Source organism: Hyaena hyaena, unplaced genomic scaffold (assembly GCF_003009895.1).
Source record: "Hyaena hyaena isolate Hyena2069 unplaced genomic scaffold, ASM300989v1 scaffold_2660, whole genome shotgun sequence".
Classification (NCBI taxonomy): Eukaryota; Metazoa; Chordata; class Mammalia; order Carnivora; family Hyaenidae; genus Hyaena; species Hyaena hyaena.
This window is the reverse complement of record NW_024083296.1, coordinates 1-12,543: the sequence shown is the minus strand read 5'-3', so window position 1 is coordinate 12,543 and position 12,543 is coordinate 1. Positions and strand designations below refer to the sequence as shown.

The following is a 12,543-nucleotide window of genomic DNA, read 5'->3' as shown; positions in this document are numbered from 1 at the left end:
CTGCTATGGTCCCTGGCAGGCCTGGGCCCCGCCCCTCTGCCGGCCTGAGGCAAAAGTCTCAGGCCCAGACCACACAGCCCTGAGACTGGAACACCCAAAGCCCGGTGGGGCGGGGGTGGGGGGGAGGGTGGGGCACATCTGGACACGCCTGCCAAAGGTCCACCAGGAAGGATGGCCGCGCCCTGGCTTCCACCAGTGGTGGAACGGGTGCCCCTCTCAGTTTTTCCTGGATTCCCTGGGGGCCTGGGAGGACTCCCTGTGTGGCCCTCAGGCCACCCTCCTTAAGCCAAGTCCTCTTCTCTCAAAGACCCTAGAAGAAAATGTCAAGAGAGGGGTGCATGGATGGCTCAGTAGGTTAAGCATGTGACTTTGGCTCAGGTCATGATCTCACGGTTCGTGGGCTGGAGACCCTCGTCAGGCTCTGTGCTGACAGCTCAGAGCCTTGAGCCTGTATTCATATTCCGTATCTCCCTCTCTCTCTGACCCTCCCCTGCTCCTACTGTATCTCTCTCTCTCTCTCTCTCTGTCTCTCTCTGTCTCTCTCAAAAAATAAATAAAACATTTTAAAAAATTTAGAAAACATCAGGAGAAAGCAGTCCACCCACCCAGCCCGGGTCCCCCCGAGGCTGACATGAGCAGCAGGGCAGGCTTGGTCCCTAAGTAGGTTTCCTGGTCTGGGAGGCCTCTCCTGCTTTCTCACCTCCACCCCGACCAGAGCCCGGCATCCTGCCTCAGCTGACCTGGGTCCAGGCCCTCACACCCAGGCCTCCCTTCGCTGAGACCCTGTGACTGGAAAGGAGGAGAGCTCAGCCTGATGGGCCCTGCCCCGGGGTCCCAGGGCTGACCGGATGGGCAGGCTAGGTTTCCGTGGGGCCCCCTCCTCCGCGGAAGTGGGGTCCACTCAGGCCTCCCTCACAGGCTCCCAACATGGACTGTTGGCAGGACCTGGGGCTCCTCTCCGTGGCCCAGATGTGCCTCCTCACATGACCTGACACCATTCTCTTTGACTCCTATCCTCACCTCCCTAAGAACTCTGAGAGAAAGGTGAAGGGTCATCCATTCATGCCCTCTCTTTACCCCCTACCCCCCAACAAATTCCCAAAGAGCTGAGAGTGGGGCTTGGCCCCTCTGTCCTGGCGTGGGAGTCCACTCTTTGCCTCAAGGTGCTGGTGTGTCCTTTCGGAGGATCTGGAACTATCCCTTCTGCTCACCTGAGGATGTGTCTTCCTGCGGGCCAAGGCCACCCTCCCGCTGACACCCACAGGACAAAGCGGGCTGCTTCCTCCACCTGACACGGGCCCTGGCTGGCGGGACTGACCCGCAGGGCAGGTAGTTGCTTGGTACCCCTAGGTCTGGGTGGGGGTCTGCTCCGTCCTGTCTCAGGACCCTGAGACTCCACTCTGTGGTGACCTGAGGCTACGCTCCTCAGACCAAGGCCCTCATCCCCCTCAGACCCTGGATGCACAAGAAACACTTCTTCTGCTCAGCCCCGCCATGGAGGACATCCAAGCAGGAGCCCAAGGGCGAAAAGCAAAGTTAAAATTAAAAAAACATCAACGTCTGTTGTAGGCTCTCAGGTCCTCATGCCCCTTTCGCATCCCTCCTTCACTGCCACAAGACATAAGTCCCTGCCCTCTGCTGTCCTCAGTCCTTCCCCTCCGAACGACCCACACATCCCTGAGATCCAAGGCCAAATTCTAGGGGTGGGTAAGGGGAGAAGGCGGGATTGGGGAGGCAGAGGCTGGGAGCAAGGTGGACGACTGCTCAAGGGGTCCCATCCATGATGGCCTTGTGGGTCCAGGGTCCCTTCAGTTCTCCCTGATGGCCCTCACCTGCACCCACCGCAGCTGGATCTGGACCCTCCCTGCTGCTGACCCGAGGAGCTGGCTCTCACCCCAAGCCCCGGCCTCAGACCCGCTTGTGAACGTGGGCACATGCTGCTTGTCCTCCGGCTCAGGGGCCTCTCGGGCCCGAAGTTCTCCGGGACGCATGGCCCAGGGACAGTGAACGGACACCCATCACCCCTGGCCTCCCGATGCATGTAGGGCCTCCCCGGGCCTGCACCAGGGACTGACTTCCTAGCTCTGGGCTGGGCCCTGATAGCACCTGGACCCCTCTCCCCTCTGCCCACCTGAGCGGCTGCTCCTGACAGATAGCAGGTACCCCTTCTTCCCCAGTTGACCTGTAAGACCCCAGAACCCCGCCCCCTCTCCNCTCCTCCCATGAGAAGCATGGGCAAGGATTGTAGGTCAAATGAGGCCTCAAAGTCCACAAAGTCCTGGGACTGACGGCAGCTTCTGAGATGGGTTCCTTGGGGTCCCTCAGCCCTATCCTCTCATCCCCAACCAGACTCCCTGGACGGCCTGAGCCTCAGGCTCTGCCGCCCGAGGTCTGCTCCTCACACACAACAAGCTCTCAGTCTGACTGGGACCCAGAGCGGAAGTCGCCACGTGCCTCACTTCGTCGTCGTCGCCCCACCCTGAGGCCTCTACCCTCTCAACCCGCCCCCACGCCTCACCTTACTGATTCCCTTCTGGGTCCCGGGTTCCTCGATCCTCCCTCTGGTCCTCACCTTGGAGCCTAGTAGATAGACTCCAGGGCGTTCCCGCTGCTGACCGGATTCGAGGCTCTGCTGCTAGACACCAAGCCCCTCCCCCCCACTGCCCCCCACCCCCGCGGGGCCAGTGTCCTCAAACCAGTATTCCGAAGTCCCACATACCTCCCATCGTCTTCATCGTCTCCTCACCCTGTGGCCACCGCCCCCCCCCCACTGGACTGAGTCCCTCAGTCCTCCCTTCTGGTCCTCACCCTGAAGCCTAGTAGGCTCTAGGCCCTTCCTGCTGCCTACCGGAGGCGACCCGCTGCTCTCAAGACACCAAGGAAGCGGACTTCCTGTTCCAGACAGTCTTTTGAGACCCGGATGCAGAAGTCCCATCATCCCACGGGACCTCATTCCCATAGGGGCTTCCCTAGGCTGCCACTAGGGGTAGCCATCCAGGCCAGGGCCTCTGTTCTGGGGGCCAGGGTCCTTCCCTCAGTGTTGCCTTGGTGGACACCTGCACCCCAGGGATGGCCCGTGCACATGCACGCTGAGGACAGGACCTCGTGCCCCACAGACCGGGTCCGAAGTTCTCTGAGACGCATGGCCCAGGCACAGTGACTGGACACCCATCACCCCTGGACACCCAATGCATGCAGAGGCTCCCCGGGCCTGCACCAGGGACTGACTTCCTAGCTCTGGGCTGGGCCCTGATAGCACCTGGTCCCCTCTCTCCTCTGCCCACCTTAGTGGCTGCTCCTTACAGATAGCAGGTATCCCTTCTTCCCCAGTTGACCTGTAAGACCCCAGAACCCCGCCCCCTCTCCGTAGCCCTGCCTACCTGAGACCCAGATGCACGAATCCAGTCTCGACCAGTGTCCCCATCCCACTTGGGGGCCTGCCCGGACTCACTCTGATGTGAGGTCCAGGCTCCTTCTGTCCTCCCTCTGCATCCTCACCAGGAATCTCCACAAGACCGGGGCCTGCCCTCTGCGGACGTGAGGTGTCGAGGCCCTCACCCCATGTCTCTGAGACCTGGCTGTGGAAGTCTGGCCGACTCATCGCCATGAATCCACATCCCGCCCAGGGCCCTAACTCTGAGAGGTCCCGTCTCTGTGTCATGGGGTCCTGAGTCCCTTGGTCCTACCCCGACCCCAACCTGGACTCCCTGGCCCTACTCGTGCCCTTGCCCTTTTGCGACCTGGGATCCTGCCCCTCAACCCAAGGTCCTCGGGTCCCTCAGACCCCAGAGGCATAGCTGACTGGACAGGGCCATCTGCCACCTTCTCCAGGGTCCCCAGGGCTATGGCAGGGGCTGATCGCCTCTCCCCGGTGGGACGGGTCCCACGGTTGACTCTCAGGTTCTGACACCGCTCCAGGAAGATCCTGGGCCGGACTCCTGGGGCCCTGGGCCCACCACCCTTAGTCCTGCTGGGAGAGGGATTCAATCTCACGACCCTGTCGGTGTCTCTCCCCGCTGCCCGCAGGGCTGACCTGGATTCTGGGGTAGGAGGCCCACCGTTATCCCTGACGGGCCTACCTGCATGCCTCGCTGCAGGGCCTGGGCCCCTTCCTTCAGCGGACTCTAATCGGGCATCCCAGACCAGGGGTCCCACCTTTCTCATCCCTGACTGCAGAGCATACGTGTGTGGATGTCAAGTCCAGACCCTGTGGCCAGGGGTCCTCAGGCGCCATCAGCATCGACTGGTGATGGGATCCGGGGGTAGACCTGTGGATGGGGGAGGGGGTCCCCGTATAATACATGCTCCCCGGGATCTTCACCTTGAGTCTGGCAGGCTCCGGCTAGGGCCCTACCCTCTGTACACCTGACTCTTTGCGCCTCAGACCCAGACTCTCACTCCTCGACTCTCCAGAGAAGGAGGCAGAGAGTGCAGTGTGGCCACTATCCCCTCCCCATTTCATTGTGATCAGCTGCCCAGAAGCCATTGCACTGATCAGAGACCCCTGGCCAGTTTGCCCCTGGAGCCCACCCTCTCAACCTTCTCTCACCTGTTCTGCTCCTCTCCGGGACCCCTCCCTGACTTCCCTTGGGGACCTTGGCTGCTAGACAGTCATTTGTGGGTGGGGTGTGTACTGCCTCACCTAGGGTCCTCACTGCTAACACAGGGCCCTTCCGAGAGTGAAAAGAGCTCAGTGAATGTCTGGCAACCAGTGAGCCTGTAAGCAGGGGTCCTCTGTACCCAGATCGAGTGGCTCTTCCTTTCTTGGAGTGTCGAGCCAATGCTGGCACACACATAGCGATGTCACTCATACACAAAGACATAGGAGAGAAGGGGTGAGAAGAAGCCAGAAAGAAAAACGGCCTCTGGCATTTATTTCTCGCTTACCTGACTCCGGCATGTTATTGCCAAGGTCTTCCACGTTTCCAAGACATCCGTGTGCCCACCCCGGGCACCGTAATTCCCTTCTGGATCCCAAATGAGAATGGAAGGTTCCCAGCTCATTGCACCTAAGGCAAAACTCTGACTCTTGAACTGGAGAAGTTTAAAGAACTGTGGCATGGATGCCACTCACATACTGAGCCTTCAAAGTTCCTGAAATCTTCTAACACAAGGAACAACATGGGATAGCTTCCTCAAGGAAACAAAGATGGATTTCCAAGGCCTCCTAGACAGAGAACAAACAGGAAGCCAGCCAAAGGTGCTGTTGGCCCCGCTTTCCCCCAGGCAGCCCTGGCCCTCCACTCCTCACAATGCCCAGTGCCCTCCCTGCTCCCAATAGAGGGAAGAAGTGGCCTGGCCTCCTGTCCTGCAAGGGAAGCTGCTGGAGCCCAGGCAGGAAAGGGCCTTGCTGCCCCTGGCTCAGGCATGCTCTTCCTCATGGCTGGGACAGGGGCATAGGCTATCATAATGGATTAAAAAGAAACAAACAAGATCCATCTATATGCTGTCTATAAGAGACTCATTTTAGACGTAAAGACACCTGCAGATTGAAAGTGAGGGGATGGAGAGCCATCTAACATGTTAATGGACATCAGAAGAAAGCCAGAATAGCCATACAGCGATCAGACAAACCAGATTTTAAAACACTGTAACAAGAGATGAAGACGGGCATTATAACATAATTAAGAGATCTATCCACTAAGAAGGTCTAACAATTGAAATATTTATGCCCCCAAATTGAGAGCAACTGAATATATAAATCAATTAATCACAAACATAAAGAAACTCATTAATAATAACACAATAATAGTAGGTGGCTTTAATACCTCACTTATAGCAATGGACAGATCATCTGAGCAGAAAATCAACAAGGAAACAATGGCTTTGAATGACACACTGGACCAGATGGACTTAACAGAGATATTCAGAACATTTCATCTTAAAGCAGCAGAATACACATTCTTTTTGAGTGCACACAGAACATTCTCCAGAATTGGTCACATACTGCATCACAAATCAGACAACAAATATAAAAAGACTGAGATGATACCATGCATATTTTCACATCACATTGCTATGAAAGTTGAAATCAACCACCAGAAAAATTCTGGAAAGACTACAAACACTTGAATACTAAAGAACATCCTACTAAAGAATGAATGGGTTAACCAAGAAATTAAAGAAGAAATTAACAAGTACATGGGAGCCAATGAAAACTAAAACACAACAGTCCAAAACCCTTGGGATCCAGCAAAGGCAGACATAAGAGGGAAGTATATTGCTATCCAGGACTTCCTAAAGAAGGAAGAAATGTCTCAATGATACAACCTAACCGTACACCTAATGGGGCTGCAAGAAGAACAGCAAATAAAGCCCCAAACAGTAGATGAAGGGAAATAATAAAGATTAGAGCATAAATTGAGAATACTTAAATGAAAAATAAAAGTAGAATAGATAAAACAAGGAGGTGGTTCTTTGAAAGAATTTGTAAAAATTGATAACGCCACAACCAGATCAGAAAGAAAAAGGTGAGGACTCACATAAATAAAATCACAAATGAAAGAGGAGCGATCACCAGCAACACCACGGAAATACATATAAGAGGATATTATGAGCAATCAGATGATAATAAATTGAGCAATCTGGAAGAAATGGATAAATTCCTAGAAATAAACAAACTACCAGAATTGAAACAGGAAGAAATAGAAAACTTGAAAAGACTCATAAACAGCAAAAAAAATAGAATCAGTAATCAAAAAACTCCAAACACACAAGGGTCAGATCGCTTCCCAGGGGAATCCCACCAAACATTTAAAGAAGAGTTAATACCTGGGGCACCTGGGTGGCTTAGTCGGTTAAGCGTCCGACTTTCGCTTAGGTCTTGATCTCGCGGTTCGTGGGTTCGAGCCCCGTGTCGGGCTCTGTGTTGACTGCCAGCTCAGAGCCTGGAGCCTCTTTCAGTCTGTGACTCCCTCTCTCTCTGACCCTCCCCTGCTCATGCTCTCTCTCTCTCCTAGGAATAAATAAAAATATTAAAAAAAAAAAAAGAAGAGGTAATACCTAATACTTATTCTTTTGAAACTGTTCCAAAAAATAGAAGTGGAAGGAAAACTTCCAAAATCATTCTATGAGGCCAGCATTACTTTCATTCCAAAAGCAGACACAGACCCCACTAAAAAAAGTGACCCACAGGTCAATTTCCTTCATATACACGGATGCAAAAATTCTCAGCAAGATACTAGCATATCCAATCTAAAACTACATTAAAAGAATTCTCCACCACCATCAAGTGAGATTTCTTCCTGAGCTGCAGAGGTGGTTCAACATCCACAACCCAATCAACAAAATAAACCACAGTAATAAAAGAAATGATAAGAACCACATGATCCTCTCAATAGATGCAGCAAAAACACTTGACATAAACCAGCATCCTTGCTAGATCAAAACCGTCAAGAATGTAGGGATAGAAGTAACATACCTCAACATCACAAAGGTCATATATGAAAGACCCACAGCTAATACCATCCTCAATGAGGGAAAACTGAGAGCTTTCCCCTTCAGTTCGGGAACATAACAGAGATGTCCATTCTCAGCACTGTTGTTCATCACAGTACTGGAAAGTCCGAGCCTCAGCAATCAGACAACAAAAAGCAATAAAAGGCCTATAAATTGGCAAGGAAATAGTTAAACTTGCACTCTTCACAGATGACATGAGAACCTACAAAACCTACACGTAAAACCTGAAAAATTCCACCAAAAATCTGTTAGAACCAATATGTGAATTCAGCAACGTAGCAGGATAGAAAATCAAAGTTCATTAATTGGTTGCATTTCTATACAGCAATAATGAAGCAGCAGAAAGAGAAATCAATGAATTGATCCCATTTACAACTGCAACAAAAACAATAGGTTACCTAGGAATAAACCTAACCAATGAAGTAAAATATCTGTACACCTAAAACTATCGAAAGCTTATGAAAGAAACTGACATTTTTCACAGAGCAAGAACAATCCTAATATTTGTATGGAACCAGAAAAGACCGTGAATAGCCAAAGGAATGTTGAAAGAGAAACCCGAAGCTGGAGACCTCACAATTCTGGACTTCAAGCTATTATTACAAAGCTGTAATCATCAAGACAGTATGGTAGTGGCACAGAAACATACACATATATCAATGGAACAGAATAAAGAACCCAGAAATGGACTAACAACTATATGGTTAGCTGATGTTCAACAAAGGAGGAAAGAATATACGATGGAGAAAAGACAGTCTCTTCAACAAATGGTGTTGGGAAAATGGGACAGCAACAAGCAGAATAATGAAACTGGACCCCTTTCTTACATCATACACAAAAATAAATTAAAGATGGATGAAAGACCTACATGTAAGACAGGAAACCGTCAAAATCCTGGAGGAGAAAAGAGGAAGCAACCTTTTTGATTTCAGCTACAGCAACTGCTTACTAGAAACATATCTCTGAAGGCAAAGGAAACAAAAGCAAACATGAACTATTGGGACCTCATCAAGACAGAATGATTTTGCATAGCAAAGGAAACAACCAACAAAACTAGAAGGCAACCGATAGAATGAGAGAAGGTATTTGCAATTGAGATATCTGATAAAGAGTTAGTATCCAAAATCCATAAGGAACTTATCCAACTCAACACCCAAGAAAACCAAATAGTCCATGGAAGAAATGAGCAGAAGGCATGAATAGACACTTTTCCAAAGAAGACATCCACATGGCTAACAGGCACATGAAAAGATGCTCAACATCACTCATCATCACTCAAATACTAATCAAAGTCACAATGTGATATCACCTCACATCTGTCATAATGGCTAACATTAACAATGCAGGAAACAACAGACGTTGGCGAGGATATGGAGAAAGGAGAACACTTTTGCTTTGTTGGTGAGAATGCAAACTGGTGCAGCCACTCTGGAAAACAGTATGCAGGTTCCTCAAAAAAGTTAAAAATAGAACTTCCCTATGACCCAGCAATTGCAGTACTAGGTATGTATCCAAATGATACTAGAATGCTGATTCAAAGGGGCCCTTGCATCCCAATGTTTATACTAGCACTATCAACACTAGCCGACTTATGGAAAGAGCCCAAGCGTCCATCGACTGATGAATGTATAAAGACGTGGTATATAACTACAATGGAATATTACTCAGCGATCAATAAGAATGAAATCTTGTCATCTGCGACAACATGAATGGAACAGAGTATTATGCTAAGCGAAATAAGTCAATCAGAGAAAGAGAAGCATATGATTTCACTCATATGTGGAATTTAAGAAATACAACAGAGGAACATGGGAGAAAGGAAGGAATACTAAGATAAAACAGAGAGGGAGGCAAACCATAAGAGACTCTTAAATATGGAGAACACACTGGGGATTTCTAGAGGAGAGGTGGGTGGGGGAAATGGGCTAATTGGGTGATGGATATTAAGGAGGGCACTTATTGGACCTGGGTGCTATATGAAAGTGGTGAATCACTAAATTCTACTCCTGAAATCATTATTACACTATATGTTAACTAACTTGAATTTATATTTTAAAAAGGTAAAAACAAAACCCAAAATACCAAAAAAAATCCCCTCCTATTTTTACCCTGTAAACATGTTTTATGAGCAATTATTGAATTTTATCAATATTTTCTTCATTTTTTGATACATTCATGTCATTTTCTCCTTTTATCCTATAATGAATAGAACATATTAATAAGTCTGAATATCTTGATTAATAGATTTTCTTTTTTTTGATTAATAGATTTTCTAATATTAAACCAACTCTGTATTCTGTGAATACATCAAAATGGTCATAATATAACATCTTAAGAAAACAACGAAAGCAAGAAGAGAGTGGAACAATGTATTAAAAGTAACAAAATTTAAACTGTCAACCTAGAATTCTACATGCAGTAAAAATATATTGGAAAAACAATGGTGGAATAAAGGCTTTTTCAGAAATACAAAACCTTAAAGATTGATCACTAAGAGACATGCACTACAAGAAATGTTAAAGAAGGTTTAAGAGAAATGTTAATCCTTTTACACAGTTGGTGGGATTGTAAACTGGTGCAGCCCCTCTGGGAACCAGTGTGGAGGCTCCTCAAAAAATTAACACTAGAAATCCCCTAGGACCCAGCAATAGCACTGCTGGGAATTTACCCAAGGGATACAGGAGTGCTGATGCACAGGAGCACATGTACCCCAATGTTCATAGCAGCACTCTCAACAATAGCCAAATCATGAGACGAGTCAAAATGTCCATCAACTGATGAATGGATCACGAAGGTGTGGTTTATCTATACAATGGAAGACTACATGGCAATGAGAAAGAAGGAAATCTGGCCATGTGTAGCAACTTGGATGAAACTAGAGGGTGTTATGCTAAGTGAAATAAGTCAGGCAGAGAAGGACAGGTACCATATGTTTTCACTGCTGTGTGAAACAGGAGAAACTTAAAGAGGACCATGGGGGAGGGGAAGGGTAAAATAGATAAGGAGAGGGAGGGAGGCAAACCGTAAGAGACTCTTAAATACTAGGAACAAACTGAGGGTTAATGGGGGAGAGGGGAAAAGAGGTGATGGGCATGACGGAGGGCACTTGTTGGAATGAGCACTGGGTGTTATATGGAAACCAACTTGACAATAAACAAAAGTAAATAAATAAACAAACATTAAAAAAATAAAAAAATATAAATAGATACAGAGACCAGAAAGAAAGAAAGAAAGAAGAGAGAGAGAGAGAAAAGAAAGGAAGGAGGGAGGGAGGGAGGGAAGGAAGGAAGGAAGGAAGGAAGGAAGGAAGGAAGGAAGGAAGGAAGGAAGGAAGGAAATGTTAAGCTCCTCTGGGTAGTCAGCAAAAGATACCAGAGAAATTTAAATCTACACGAAGGAATGAAGAATATCAGGAATTCATCTTCATGGGTCAACATAAAATTGATTTTCTTATTTATGTAAATGTTTTTAAGAGGTAATGGACTATTTAATAACAGCATATGGTGGAGTTTTAACATGCAGCAGTAAAATTGTATGCCAACCTCAGAGGAAAGGCTAAGGGAGAGAAATGGTAGTATACTGTTGGTTTTGATGTGTTTAAATATTCTGAGAATCAGTAGGTATGACCAAATGTTTTGCTATTGTATCCAAAGCCCTAGCACAGTGACCAGGCAAGTGCACATATAACAGGCATTTAAACGGAGCTCATCATTTAAATGTGAACACAACGTGACTGTAAGGGCTGCTGTGAACCCCAGATCCAAATTTTTCTTCTTTGTCCTGTACTGAATAAAGAACAGTTATAGGAACCACTTTCCCTGTGTTCTGAAAGGGGACTAATCACACAGCTCTAACAGATTTTTGTTGAGAGCTAGGAATCTGAGCAGCAGTCAAGGAGACGGCATGCCCTGCTGTGAACAGAGACGTCAGGTAACAGCAAAATGAACCAAACTCCCCATTCTCGTTGAGGACATTTGAACATGATGTAATAACAATTTGGAAAGAAGGAGGCACACGTGGAAAGATAGAGAGGGCCAACAGTGCTGAGAGGCTACCAGGTCAAGGGAGGGACCTCTTTCCCAGAGGAGAGTCTGAAGCAGACCCAGGCCGGGGAAGATAGAGACAGGGATTCGTGTCAGCAGGAGAAAAGAGCCTGTGCAAAATCCTAACGGGGGTGGTGGGCTGGAGGGAGAATAGCCAGTCCTGTGCTGAGGATAGAGAAACATGGGTAGGTAGGAGGGCAGTGTGTGCCTTACGTGTATCTAGTTCAGGGGTAGTGGGCAATGAGGACTTAGGGAAACCAGAAAGGGATGTTTAAGTGTGCTGGGGCTGCAGAGGTTGGGAGGCCACAAGTTGTTGGCAGTGTTGGAAAGCCAGGCAGCAAAACTAGCTTTCAGCTTATTGGACAGAATGGAGTCCCCATCTATACACTTGTGCAGAAACATAAGGAAGTCTATGCCTGAGAAATAGCCTTTGGCACAGAACATTCCTAGCCGAGCTGGGGTGGGGTGGGGAAGCCTAGTGTTCTGTGGCTGGGTGACGGGACCCACCGGCCCAAGGGAGAAGAAAGGGTGCTGAGTGGATAGGACTGGGTTCATAGTCCTCATTTCCACCAGACTACCATGCCTTGCTCACATTTATGGGGTAGATTTGTGTGGAAGGGCGGGCAGGAATGACAGGGTGGTTAACACCTGAGACCCTACTCTGGGAACAACGTGACCTGGGGGCAAGAAAACAGGACTCTAAGTTGGCGCCCTCCTGAGCAGGACAAACCAAGCTGCAGGAACATTCACAAGAGACCAAGGCACCAAGTGTGTGTGGGGGGTGGTGCGGGAATAACTGGGGGGGCCACCAACGGAGACCCTACTCTGAGGACAATGTGACCTAGGGACCTAGGACAATGTGAAAACAGGACCCTTTGCTGGGGCCTGAGCAGGACCAAGTACCCAGCAGGAACAGAAGGAAGACAACAAAGCATGAAGGGTGGGGCATTTTGGGCAGGTGTAAAGTGGGGGCTACACACTGAGATCCCACTCTGAGTACAACCTCACCTGACACCAACAAACGGGACTCTTTGTTGGGGCC

At 48.7% G+C, this 12,543-nt stretch overlaps 1 long non-coding RNA gene across 1 annotated transcript; it reads left to right on the top strand.

The window, feature by feature from the left end:
• The first annotated feature begins 588 nt into the window (after positions 1-588).
• LOC120227651 lies at positions 589-1,543 on the top strand. The gene is made up of 2 exons (XR_005527306.1): positions 589-652; positions 862-1,543. It is a non-coding gene; the product is annotated as an uncharacterized LOC120227651 (long non-coding RNA).
• The last annotated feature ends 11,000 nt before the right edge of the window (positions 1,544-12,543 follow it).